Here is a 13,377-nt window from a genome sequence, read left to right on the forward strand (position 1 = left end):
CGTAGGAAAGATAGGATGACTCAGATCAGAAGGCATGAGGCATAAGGAGTAAAAAGAGCCTTACGTTCCCTTCCACAATCAATTCCCCTACATAACTAAAAGAATTTCTAGACTCAACTTTGACCAGGTTGGCTTGGAGATCCTACAGGCAGTCAGGCTCTGATACCAAAGCTGTCGGGACCCCGATTCTAAGTCACACCGATCTAGCATGTAACACCTCATATCACTTTGCGGCCTCACGCACGGTATCCCCACGGGTGTCGCCTTACCATGGCCCGGGACCGTTTGCGTCTTTTGGCTCACGTATATGATAGTGTCGCTAGCATCCATATGACAGAGAACCCGGGCCGACATGGCTAGTCGTGAACCCAAAGCAGCACTAACCTATGGGAACAGGCATACATGATTCACATTGAGCATGTCGGTCAGCAGCGTGTGAATCCGGGTTGTAGCACTGGGCTAACAGGACTCCGGAGAACCCGGGCTGTAGCAGGCTAGGCAGGACTCCGGTTGTCGCCGCGTGACATTTCCCTGAAGGGACAGACACAGGAACGAAGTGAAACACATGCCGGCCAGTCAAGTGTCCTGAGCAGTAGTGCTGGGCTAGCAGGACTCCGGTGAACCGGGCTGTAGCGGACTACTATGGCTCAAGGAAGCACTAGACTACATTTCCCCATAAGAGAGACTGCCAAGGATAAACAACTAGATTGTCGGATCCCACACATAGCAATACACGTCACACGTACGCATAACATGCAAGTATGTGTTGTACAACATGGCATCACAACATAACGCAAACTCATATAGATAAAGGCTCAGAAGAGCCACATAGCATAAATACAAACAGGGGTCACATGACCCATCATTCAGAGCATACAAGCAATGGAAGCATTACATGTCTGAGTACAGACAACTACGAAAGAAAAGGGCTGAGAAGCCTGACTATCTACAAGTCCCTCCCAAGGGACAAAGATCGTAGCTGAGGTAACAAGCTACTCGTCCAAGTCCAAGCGGTACTACTAGTGAAACAGATGTCTCACCTGCAAAACATAAATAAAGCAAACGTGAGTACAAAGGTACTCAGCAAGACTTACATCAGATCCTATCATATATGCATTTGTATCAAGAAGGTAAGGTGGGGTTTAGTTGAAGCAAGCCAGATTTGACTCAGTGGCTATCCTGTTCTACGACAACGAGAAACTTCTTTGAGATGAGGCAGCGCACACGAGTCCACTAATCACCACATCAATACACCACTATGGATTCATCCTTGTCTCCCTACGAGAACGCCATCCATAGCACTCACACTTATCTTGAGCATTTTAGAGTATCCACTTTAAGTTGTCTATGTACCACGTAAGCATCCAAGAAGTCCATAACCGAGGACACGGCTATTCGAATAGATCATGATAACCCTGCAGGGGTGTACTTCATCACACATGCTCTCATCACTTATCACCATATACCCGTCATGTATCTCGGCAACCTTCAAGCGGAAGCCTGGCGAGGGTGTCGGCCATGACCTAACTAACCACGCAAGACTCTAGTCCAGGTTTATCACCTATTTGGGTTCCATCCGCAAGGAGATCCGGCCGGGGTGTCGCTCACGGCCCCAAACGATGTGAGCAGGGTTCCCAAGCCCACCATCCGGGTGCCACTTGGTACACCGTGCCACCTGTGCCTGGTCTGTCCCGAGCCCACCCTGCCGGGTGCCACTCGGTAGAAAAATAGCACTACCTACAAACACCAGAAACTATTTGCAACTCCTAGACAGAGATCAAGGCGGTTAATAAGCCGAGAGAGCTTGGAGTGCCCGGAGCCCAATGTGTGGTAGTAGCTAGTCATTGGACAACTTACACAGAACTCAGTTCTTAAGGACGGTCCCAATGAGACAACCCACCATGTACTCCTACATGGCCTCTCACCGCTACCTTTACCAAAACGTGTTCAGACGCTTAACTCTCATTACCAGAACATATCATAACATTCCAATTCATTCCCGATGAATCAGACCTGACACAACTCTAAGCAATAGCAGGCATGGCATGGCAAGAACACAACATGGCTCAATCAACTCCTACACATGCTAGTAGGTTTTAACTATTTACTGTGGCAATGACAGGTCATGCAGAGGAATGGGTTCAACTACCGCAGCATAAAGTAGTAGTTGAATCGTTGTTGTCCTAATGCAATAACTGAGAGCAGGAGCGAGAGAGTAGGATTGTATCGGAATGAACAAAGGGGGGGGTTGCTTGCCTGGTAGATCAACAAGGAAAGCACTGCTCCTCAGACAGGTACTCTGGAACGGTCTTCGAAGCAGTACCTATCAAGTAGGAACGGTGTCGACAATCAATACCCAGGCATATGCAACAATATGATGCATGAACATTCATGAAGATGTGATGTTGTTTGAGCTAATGCAACTAGCATTCATTTGGTTAAAGTCCATTTGAACTAAAGATTCAAATGCAACTCCAAAATAAGCTCTTAAATATGCCATAAGTGTGTTTTCACATATACAGCATGTATAGGTTGGTTTGTCATGCATGAAAATGGTACAGATGGATAGATTGAATTTTTCTGATAATTTTTCATATATAAATTATTTCAATCTGAGCTACGGTTGAATTGATATGAATTTTTGAAGTTTTGAATATTTTCTGGAATTTCCTGTTTAAAAATAATTCCAAAAAATGAATAATTGCGTCAGCATGACGTCAGCACTGCGTCAGCGGTCAACGGCGCTGACCAGGTCAAACCTGACGTGTGGGGTCCACACGTCAGTGACATAGTGTTAAGCAGGGGTGGTTATTTCTAATCTAATTTAGGTTAGTGGCGCTGGGCCCATTCTCAGTGTCACGGGGGGGTAATTAACGCCTAACTGCAAGCCACGTCAGCCCGCCGGAGTTTGGCCGGCGGCGACCAATACCGCGGCGGCAACTCGCCGGACTTGCGCTACGAGCGGCGGATGGACGCGCGGAGACCACCGGGGCGTAGCCCGTCGTCGTCCGCATCCAGCAGAGCTGGTGGGAGGCTACGGGGGCGCCGGAGCTCGCCGGAGCGGAGCTCACGGCGGCGGCCGGAGCGGAGCTCACGGCGGCGGCCGGAGCTCGGGCTCAAGCAGCTGCGGGCTACAGAGCACGGGGAGGCAGGGAGAAGGGGGAATCAATGCAGGGGCTCACGGCGGACTCGATGGCGTCGATGGCGAGCTCGGGGACGGCCGGACGGCGACGTGCGGGCGGTGGAGATCTGCGGCGGCCGGCAATGAAGAAGACGACGGTGGCGACGATGGAGGCCGTCCGGAGGTGCGTGGCTCGACGAGGAGGGAGAGGGGACCGCGGAGGAGCTGTGGAGCGCGTCGGGAGGCGAGGCCGTGGCTGTGGGCGCGGCAGAAGTGGCCGGTGGCGGCGGTGGCGCTCGGCCGTGAGAGAGAGAGCGAGGGAGAGAAGAGGAGAGGACTGGGGAGAGTGAGAGGGGTACGGGGCGGCGCGTGGCGATGTCCGGGCGTTCCAGGGCGACGAGGAGGACGCCAGGCAGGCAGCTGCATGCCAGCGCGCACGGCGTCGGGCACAGCTTCCCCTCTGCCTACTAGCAAGAGGAGGAAGACGGCCATGCCCCTGGTGGGCTGGGCCAGAACAGAGATGGGCCGGCCAGAGGCGCCAGGTAAGAAGCCCAGATAAGGTTTTTTTTCTATTTTTGTTCTGTTTTCTATTTATCTGACATTTGTTCTGATTTAGTAATAATACTAAATCAATTTATTTTCTTCTGAAAATTAATGTAGGAACTTAATTGGATTATTCCAAAGCCCCACAGTAAAAATCAGAATTATTGGACAATATTTCATATATAATAAAATATTTCACCAACGCAAATAATTACTGGATTAACTCAAATGGCCAAAAATAAATACTTCTGAGCTCCCAAAAATATTGGTTGGGATTTTACCTCTGGTTGGCCCAAATTGAAACAATTTTTATCTGGGTCTTTTCCAGAAATGATTTCTGAGGGTTTCACAAATCCCCATTTCAAATTTAAATGGAATTTAAACATGATGCACAACTGACTAGCTGGTCTAGGTCATACTAGAACTAGGGATGTGACACGGCGGCGGCGCCGTCCGTGAGGGTTAGACGGGACGGGGTACCGGAGGGGGGTAGCAATGCCGCCAGGTGTTGCGGTGGGCCCTCCTACGCTTGTGGAAGTGTGATGGTACTCGTAGGCACCCGACATGCGGCTCTGGGGTGTGCACCCCTCACGGTCGTCGCTGCCGCCGTGTCGCGGAGGGGGGAAACAGCCACGTTGGGCCGAAAACTATCTATTCCGACGGGCAGAATGCAGTCAAATTTTTTGTGAGAACCAATAAACATGTTTAATATTTATGTGTTAGGAAAAATGCACCTTAAAATAATGAAAAAAAAGAATATACCTATGCCGACGGCTACACGTGGCATACAGAGATATGCCGACGGCTAAGCCGTCGGCATATACTCACCTTATCCATCCCCTGGGGCGCCCCGTCCACTCGTTCTTCTCCTCTCTCCCCGACTCCCCGCGCCTCCCAACCGCATCGCCGCCGCCGCGCGCCTAGGCCTCCACCCGCCCACGCCGCCGCCTCCTCACAACCCGCGCCGCCGCCGCCGAACCCCGCGCCGCCTCGCCTCCACCCCGTTCCAGCCCCGCCCCGCCCCGCGCCGCCGAACCCCGCGCCTCCTCACAACCTGCGCCGCCGCCGCCGCCCAACCCCCCGCCGCCTCGACCCCGCCCCGGCCTGCCCTCTCCAACCCCGCGCCTCGTCCGCCCCTGCCTCTCCAACGCCCCGCCGCCCCGACCACACCGCCTCCTCCTCGACCCTGTGCGGCGCCGGCGGCGGTCCCGAGCACGGCTGGCCGCGGCTCTCGCCGGCCCGCGCCCCTACTGTGTTGGCCGGGCTTCTCCGGCCGGCCCAACCCCGCCCCGGCCCTCCCATCACCTCCACCGCAGGCCCCTGCCTCCAACGCCACCACCACGACGCCTCTCTGCCCGGTGAGCTAACACTTCTTTTTTTCATTTTTTTGCATTATTTAGCTACTATTGGATGTATGAATGGATGCATGGATGGATGTTGGATGTTGTTAGGTTGCTAGATGGATGAATGTTGTATGTGTCTTAGATGGATGGAGGAATCTCGGCAAAACGAATTATTTTGCTACGGTTAGGTTGCTAGATGGATGAATCTCGGCAAAATGAATTATCATAGTTAAAAAAGCAACTTGAGTCACTTAGTTTATAAAATTGTTAACGAAGATTTTATTTTCAGTTTGTGATGTTGTTAAGTAGCTATGTGAGATGTGCTTCAAATTTGGGATATGATAAGTGGTTATTTCATCATGATGATCTTGCTAAAAAATTGATGTGTCAATGCTTAATGTGAGGTGATGACCTAAATTGCGATATGATTAGTTCTTCCAAATTTGACAGTTGACAAAATATGATTTTTCTTTATAGTTTAAAGTGTCAATGCTTAATGTGAGGTGATGACCTAAATTTTTTCCACTCGGTGTAATTAACAGGATTTGTGGTGTTCCATCTTCGTGGAGTGATTGTCGACGTTGGAGGTGTTGGTCCACGATCGTCCCTCTGCTTTGATCGATTACATCGGAGGGTGAGCAACAATTCCATGACCTCGTCCACTTTTTTTCCATGTCACTAGATTAAATTTTCACATCAAGTCGCGTAACCTAGGTCTCCCGTCCGAAAGGGTTGCATCGATAAATATGCATTCAATTGCATATTTATCACCGCAGCTCTTTCGGATTGTCTAGCGTTTTCCATGGACAGCCTGAGGATGTGTACATTGGGTATGTTCTCCATGTTCTACCCCGTTCCGAGACAGGATTTCGGCGGCGCCTCCCCGTTGTTCTCCAGAGCACATTCTCTCGGCTATTTGCCGAGACGTGTATCTGGAGAACAGCGGGGAGGTGCTGCCGAAATTTTGTCTCGAAACGGGGTAGAATGGAGAACGTACTCAATCTACACATCCTCGGGTGGGATTAGGACCCATCTTTACCTATTAGAGATGTAGGTGGATTAAACGCGGTAGAAACTAAAAATTTGATGTGATTAATTTAAGTGAATCCTTAATTATGTTGTGTGGGTTGCAAAAAAGCAGAGGATGGCAGATAATCAGTGGATGTATAATGGTTTTATCCGTCGGGATCGAGTAACATCAGAGTGGATCGCGAAAACCGATGTGTATTTGAAGGAGATATTCCGTCGTCCAATGAGAATTATCCCACCATGCCCCTGTGCGAGATGTGCCAGACGTCACCGTAGAAATCAGACGGACATGAGTGAGCACCTTCGCACGCACGGATATATGCCAAACTTTGACATGCCGCCGATAAACATAGCCGAGCAGGACCGTGGTAGAGAGGAGGTGATGCGACAACGCATCGATGGATATGAGGACGACGGGGTCAGGGACATGCTAGATGATGTCATTGTTGCAGAAACGGCAAATGCGACACCTTCAGAGAATGAACCGGAGGAGCCGGAGGCAACCGCAAAGGCCTTCTTGGAGGTCTTGGCCTCGTCGAAGAAACCTCTTTATGTGGGTGCGAAAATATCTCAGCTGGATGCCATCTCGCAACTGATTGCAATCAAGGCTGAGTACGGCTGTAGCCAAAAATGCTTCGAAGCATTCCTGGGAGTATGGGCTAACAGCCTCCCTGAGGGTCATGAACTGCCGAAAAGCATGTACGATACAAAGAAAACCATGAAGGCACTCTCTATGGATTATGAGAAAATAGATGTTTGCCCGAAGAATTGCCTTTTGTTTAGGCACGAGTATGCGGATGACAAGTACTGTAGGAAGTGCGGTTCGTCTCGGTACATTGAGGTAGTCGGTGAGGATGGTGAGAAAAAGCAGCTAACCATCCCCGTTAAGGTTCTTCGGTATCTTGATTTTATAAAAAGACTGTAGCGCCTTTTCATCACGAAGGAGTCTGCCAAAATGATGAAGTGGCACAAGGAAGGTATAAGGTACAATCCAAAAAAATCGTACATCCATCGGGAGGGGAAGCATGGAAGTCATTCGATGAAGAATACCCCGAGGAAGCAGCCGAGGCTGGGAATGTCAGAATAGCCATATCAGGTGATGGGTTGAATCCATATGGTATGTCGTCCAATTCATACAGCTGTTGGCCTGTGTTTGTAATTCCGCTCAATCTTCCTCCCGGTGCCCTAATGCAACGGAAGACCATGTTCTTGTCGCTCATCATTCCGGGGCCTGACTACCCGGGGAAGCAATTGGGTGTGTTTATGCAGCCGCTTGTGGATGCTTTGCACCATTCTTGGTACTTTCCGAGGTTGACATACGACCGGGATCTGCAGAGAAATTTCTTGATGAAAGTTTGGTTGCACTATTGCATGCATGACTTTCCTGGCTATGCTCTATTCTGCGGATGGTGTACAAGTGGTAAGATGCCATGCCCAGTGTGCATGCAGGCTCTGCGAATGATTTGGCTGAGTAAGGGTGGCAAGTATGTAGCCTTTGACCTGCATCGACAGTTCCTCCCTCCAGACCATCCAGACAGGGAAGACAAGAAGAACTTCACGAAAGGCCGGGTTGTTCATGAAGTAACCGAGATTCCAACATTTTCAGGGGCAGATGTTCTTGCTCAGCTAAAAGCTCTCAAGCCTAAAGTCAAAGGCAAAGCCAAAGCCAAAGCCAAAGGCTTCGAGGGATATGGTGAGACGCACAACTGGACGCACATTACCCCCTTCTCGCAGCTTCCCTATTTCAAGGACCTCAAACTTCCTTACAATATTGATGTGATGCACACCGAAAAGAATGTGGCAGAGTCCCTTTTCCACACGATCCTCAACATTCCTGATAAGACGAAGGATAACGTAAAAGCTAGAGCCGATCAATAGAGAATTTGTGATAGACCACGCCTGAACATGAAGCCTCCCATAGGCGGTCGAAAAAACTGGTTCAAGCCAGATGCTGACTTTGTCCTTAAACAGCCAGAAAAAAAAGTACTTATCTGGCTGAAACAAATTTTGAAGTTCACTGATGGTTATGCATCGAATATAAGTAAGGGAGTCAATCTTTCAACGGGCAAAGTGACCGGCCTGAAGAGTCATGACTACCATGTATGGATTGAGCGGATAATGCTGGTGATGGTTCGAGGCTATGTCCCCGAGCATGTCTGGCGAGTGCTTGCTGAGCTTAGCCATTTCTTCCGCACGCTCTCTGCTAAAGAAGTAAGTAAAGAGGTGATTGAAAAATTGCATAAGAAGGCACCGGAGTTGATAGTCAAGCTAGAGAAGATCTTTCCGTCAAGCTTCTTTACTCCGATGACACATCTCATTTTGCACCTCGCGAACGAGGTATTGTTGGGGGGCCCTGTGCAAAATCGCTGGCAGTACGGCCCTGAGAGGCAGAACAAGCATCTCCGACGGAAATGTGGAAACAAAGCTAAGATTGAAGCTTCCATAGCTGAGGCAGTTATCCTAGAGGAGGTGTCAGACCTCAGGACATCATACTATCCAGACCACGTTCCCCATCTGCATAACAAGGTGCCTCGATACAATATAGAAGAGCCCAAGTATCAACCCAGGCTCGATCTATTCAACGCGCAAGGTGGGAGGGCTGGGGCCTCGAAATCTTATAACATGCCACGACAAGAGTGGGAGGACCTCATGTTCTATATCTTGCACAACATCAAGGAAGTTGAGGAAGTGTGGATGAGGTAATACCACTACACCATTCCTTTATGTCTTCCACATCATCATGTTTCATGTTCACTTAGTCCCGGTCTAACACCGCTTATCTTTTTTTAGTGATTTCGTTCAAGAGGAATGGACGGGAGTGAATCCTCCTACTGAGGCGGAGGCACTTACTCTTCTCCGTCATGGAAACCCTGGACGTAAAAATTTTGTTGCTTGGTTCATGGAGAAAGTAATTTTCCACACTCCCCTATTAAATACCTACTTCAACATTTATTAGTTAACCGAACTAATGCACACAACAATTTCCATTATACTTGTAGGGAAAAGATCCGAACATATCTATGGATGATGAATTGAGATGGGTTTCCATGGGTTTTGACCCTGCCGTCATGACATGTAAAAAGTATGATGTGAATGGGTATCGCTTCCATACAGAGGAGCACCAAAACAGCCGCCCCGATCCCAAAACTATAAATACTGGAGTGTACACCCCCGGTCAAAATTCAGTAGACTACTATGGAAGGGTACAAAATATATACGAGGTTAAATTCCGCCAGGGGCGTGAGACCCTAAGTCTGCCTGTGTTCAAATGCCGATGGTTCGATCCGCGGGAGGGGGTAAAACATACGCCTTCCATTGGTTTGGTCGAAGTTAAATCATCAACCGTCTATGCCGGAGCCGATCTCTTCATTGCGGCTACCCAAGCTACACAAGTATATTATCTGCCTTACCCATGCCAGAAAGTGTATCTAAAGGGTTGGGAAGTTGTGTTCAAGGTGTCGCCACATGGTAAGCTACCAGACCCGAATGAAGACGATTACTACAACATTAACCCCATGACATACGAGGGAGTGTTCTATCAAGAGCAACCTGATGATGATGATGATGATGTGGTTAGAAACGATGACGCTAGACCATTGGGTGATGATGATGTGGACCCAAACGTCGAGGATGCACGGAATGATGGTGAGACCATTGTCAATGAAAATGACATACTTATGCTAGAAAAGTTAAACGAAGACGCTGACGACGAGGAAGAGCCTCCACCTCCGTCGGACAACAAATATGATATGATTGATAGTGATGATGAGACGGACCGAGAAAGAGGTTACAACAGTGATGATTCATATGGGTTCTAGCAGATGTACGTTTCAAGTATTTTTTTCTATAGTTTAGGAATATGCCTTTTTATGCATTTTTATTAATGTGTTTATTATCATGCCTTTTCCTTCATTTCATTAATTTACTAATTGCTTTTTCTCTTTTCAATGCAGGTTCATGGAACATGGGCAAGGGGAAGGCCGACGGCGTGGGTTTCCTACGCAAGGTCGTCGGCCTGCCTAGTCGGAGTGGTCGAGCACGTAATCCTCCCCCTCGGCTACTTGACAATGACTCCTCACAGGGAGGTCGAGGGAGAGGTGCCCCTAGAGGAGGAGGGGCGGGGGGAGAGCCTCTAGAGGACGAGGTGCTGGGGGGAGAGCCACTACAGGGGGTCGCGGCCAGAAAGAGCGCACCCTCACCGACTTAGGGGTGTTGTCTTCGAGGCCCTCCTCTAGTGAGGTACCCTCCTCTAGTGAGGTACACTCTAGGGAGGAGGAGGAGGAGGAGGTGGTGGTGGTGGAGGAGGAGGTGGTGGTGGAGGAGGAGGAGGAGGTGGAGGAGGAGGCAGGCGAGGAGGAGGAGGAGGAGGAGGTTGGGGAGGGGGAGGCAGGCGAGGAGGAGGGTGGTGGCGGGGATGATGGTGGTGACGGGAAGGGGGTTGACAAGAAGGGGTGGCTGCGCGGTAACGCAAAGCTACCAAAGCAGGTTCCGGCTACTGAGGAGCAGAAGTGGCTCATTGAGCCCACGGGAAAAGAGTAAGTGGTTCATTATTTTGCTTGTCACATGCTTATTCCGATTGTTATTTATTTTGCTTGTCACATGCTAATAGTTCATTCTTTTGCAGCAACTGGATATATTCTAAAGGGGTCCGTATTCCCAACGGCCTCATCACCGTCTTGCTGAAATTATACTGGCTGGGGTTGTACTGTCCGGATCCAGTCAGGCAGCCGGCTCGTCGGGTTTTGGCCACGAGCTGGGACCACTGGGAAGCGGCCCGCCACGCGGACCATGAGACCCATGCCAAGGCCGTGATCACTACTTTCTGGGTGAGTTCTCTTCAGAAGAACAAGTCCATTCTAGTTTCATGAAAATGATTTAACTCATGGCTTCTTCCATTCTTGTTTCATGCATGATTGTAGAAATTCTATCGAGTTCTTCCGGAGCACAGGGCTAGAGCGGACCAGATCGTGTTGCGCCAATGCAAGAAGAAGGCCCGCCAGATGCAGTACGAGGTGCGCTATGTGGCCATCTCCACATACTACCACGACTATCTTGGTGTGAAGATGACCAAGGAAGAAGTGCGGAGGATGGGCATTACCTTGGAGAGGCCCGAGTTCTTGGCGGTAAGTATAAAAGATCTTTCATTATGCTTTCATATATTATGCTTTCATTACCTTGTGGTACATTATGCTTTATGCTTTATGCTTCCATAACACCAATTTGGACACACCTACATGCCATTATACTTTTATTATGTAGGTGTGTCCAAATTGGTGTTATGGAAAAGACGAGTCCTGGGCGGCATTGGTGGATCTTTGGTGTGATGAGGCTGGAGCCTGGGCGGCTATGAGAACCAAAAATAAGGCTAACCGAGGGACGGAGGGAGTACATGCTCAGGGAAACCGAAACCACTATCTCCACAAGGCAGTTAATGTATGACTAACCCCATTAAACATTCTTCTTCTTCTATTTACCATCACTTTCTTATGTATGACTAACCTCTGTTTGGTGGTGCAGGAGGAGAAACTGAAGCGGCCGCTCTCACACATGCAGGCGTGGGAGATCGCCCATACGCGGAAGGACCCCAAGCCTGGAGAGCCCAAGTACTACGGCAAGAAGACCGCAGGGAGGAAGAAGGCCTACTCCGAAGCGTATCTGAAGTTACATCCTGACACACCTGACCCCATTGCGGCGCCTCTGGACGACATGGCGGTGGTGAGGATAGGGCCCAAGGAGCACGGTCGGGAGGCGGTTCTCGATGCTGTGATCACTTCTAGTATCTCCTACACACAGCTTCATCGGATCGACCAGAGCCTGAGCCAGCGCACGAGCCAGCCAGTGACCAGTACACAGTCCCTCTTTCAGGAGCAACAATCTGTAAGTATTTTCCCTTTTATCTTCATTGCTCACTTTATTTTCCGCATTTAGTAGTTTTATGAGTTCCATCATGTCATACCGTAGGCCTACCTGGAGTACACACGCCAGGAGACCATGGCGTGGCATCAGAGGCTTTATGAACACCAAGTGCAGAGGGATAGCCAGATGCAGCAGGCTTTTCAGGATATGGCGGCCGGCAGGTGTCCTCAGTTCCCTCCAGCACAATGCCCTCCAGCACAACCAGTGCTGATGAGCTTTGAGGAGTTTGTGGCACAGAACGCTGGCCCCTCGCCGGTTAGTTCATCCCCAATCTATTCACCCAAAGCATGTCATGCCTTTCAACACAGTCATATATCCCGTGCATATGTCTTTTCAACATCCAGGGAACAGGTGGATCTACCGTTGGCGGTAGTCTTCGCATCACTCCCGAGTCACGGAGCCCGACCACTCCGATCCACGGAGGCGGAGGCGGAGGCGGAGGCGGAGGTGGAGGTGAAGGAAATATGCCCTAGAGGCAATAATAAAGTTATTATTTATTTCCTTATATCATGATAAATGTTTATTATGCTAGAATTGTATTAACCGGAAACATAATACATGTGTGAATACATAGACAAACAGAGTGTCACTAGTATGCCTCTACTTGACTAGCTCGTTAATCAAAGATGGTTATGTTTCCTAACCATGAACAAAAGAGTTGTTATTTGATTAACGAGATCACATCATTAGTTGAATGATCTGATTGACATGACCCATTCCATTAGCTTAGCACCCGATCGTTTAGTATGTTGCTATTGCTTTCTTCATGACTTATACATGTTCCTATGACTATGAGATTATGCAACTCCCGTTTGCCAGAGGAACACTTTGTGTGCAACCAAACGTCACAACGTAAATGGGTGATTATAAAGGTGCTCTACAGGTGTCTCCAAAGGTAGATGTTGGGTTGGCGTATTTCGAGATTAGGATCTGTCACTCCGATTGTCGGAGAGGTATCTCTGGGCCCTCTCGGTAATGCACATCACATAAGCCTTGCAAGCATTGCAACCAATGAGTTAGTTGCGAGATGATGTATTACGGAACGAGTAAAGAGACTTGCCGGTAACGAGATTGAACTAGGTATTGGATACCGACAATCGAATCTCGGGCAGTAACATACCGATGATAAAGGGAACAACGAATGTTGTTATGCGGTCTGACCGATAAAGATCTTCGTAAATATGTAGGAGCCAATATGGGCATCCAGGTCCCGCTATTGGTTATTGACCGGAGATTTGTCTCAGTCATGTCTGCATTGTTCTCGAACCGTAGGGTTCGCACGCTTAACGTTACGATGACAGTTATTATGAGTTTATGCATTTTGATGTACCGAAGTTAGTTCGGAGTCCCGGATGTGATCACGGACATGACGAGGAATCTCGAAATGGTCGAGACATAATGATTGATATATTGGACGGCTATATT

General features: G+C 49.1%; 1 long non-coding RNA gene across 1 annotated transcript; it reads left to right on the plus strand.

Moving 5' to 3' along the window:
• Positions 1-11,846: 11,846 nt before the first annotated feature.
• On the plus strand, positions 11,847-12,323 carry LOC125555488. Its single transcript, XR_007304725.1, has 3 exons — positions 11,847-11,913; positions 11,998-12,207; positions 12,297-12,323. It is a non-coding gene; the product is annotated as an uncharacterized LOC125555488 (long non-coding RNA).
• Positions 12,324-13,377: the final 1,054 nt, after the last annotated feature.

Source organism: Triticum urartu, chromosome 5 (assembly GCF_003073215.2).
Source record: "Triticum urartu cultivar G1812 chromosome 5, Tu2.1, whole genome shotgun sequence".
Lineage (NCBI taxonomy): Eukaryota > Viridiplantae > Streptophyta > Magnoliopsida > Poales > Poaceae > Triticum > Triticum urartu.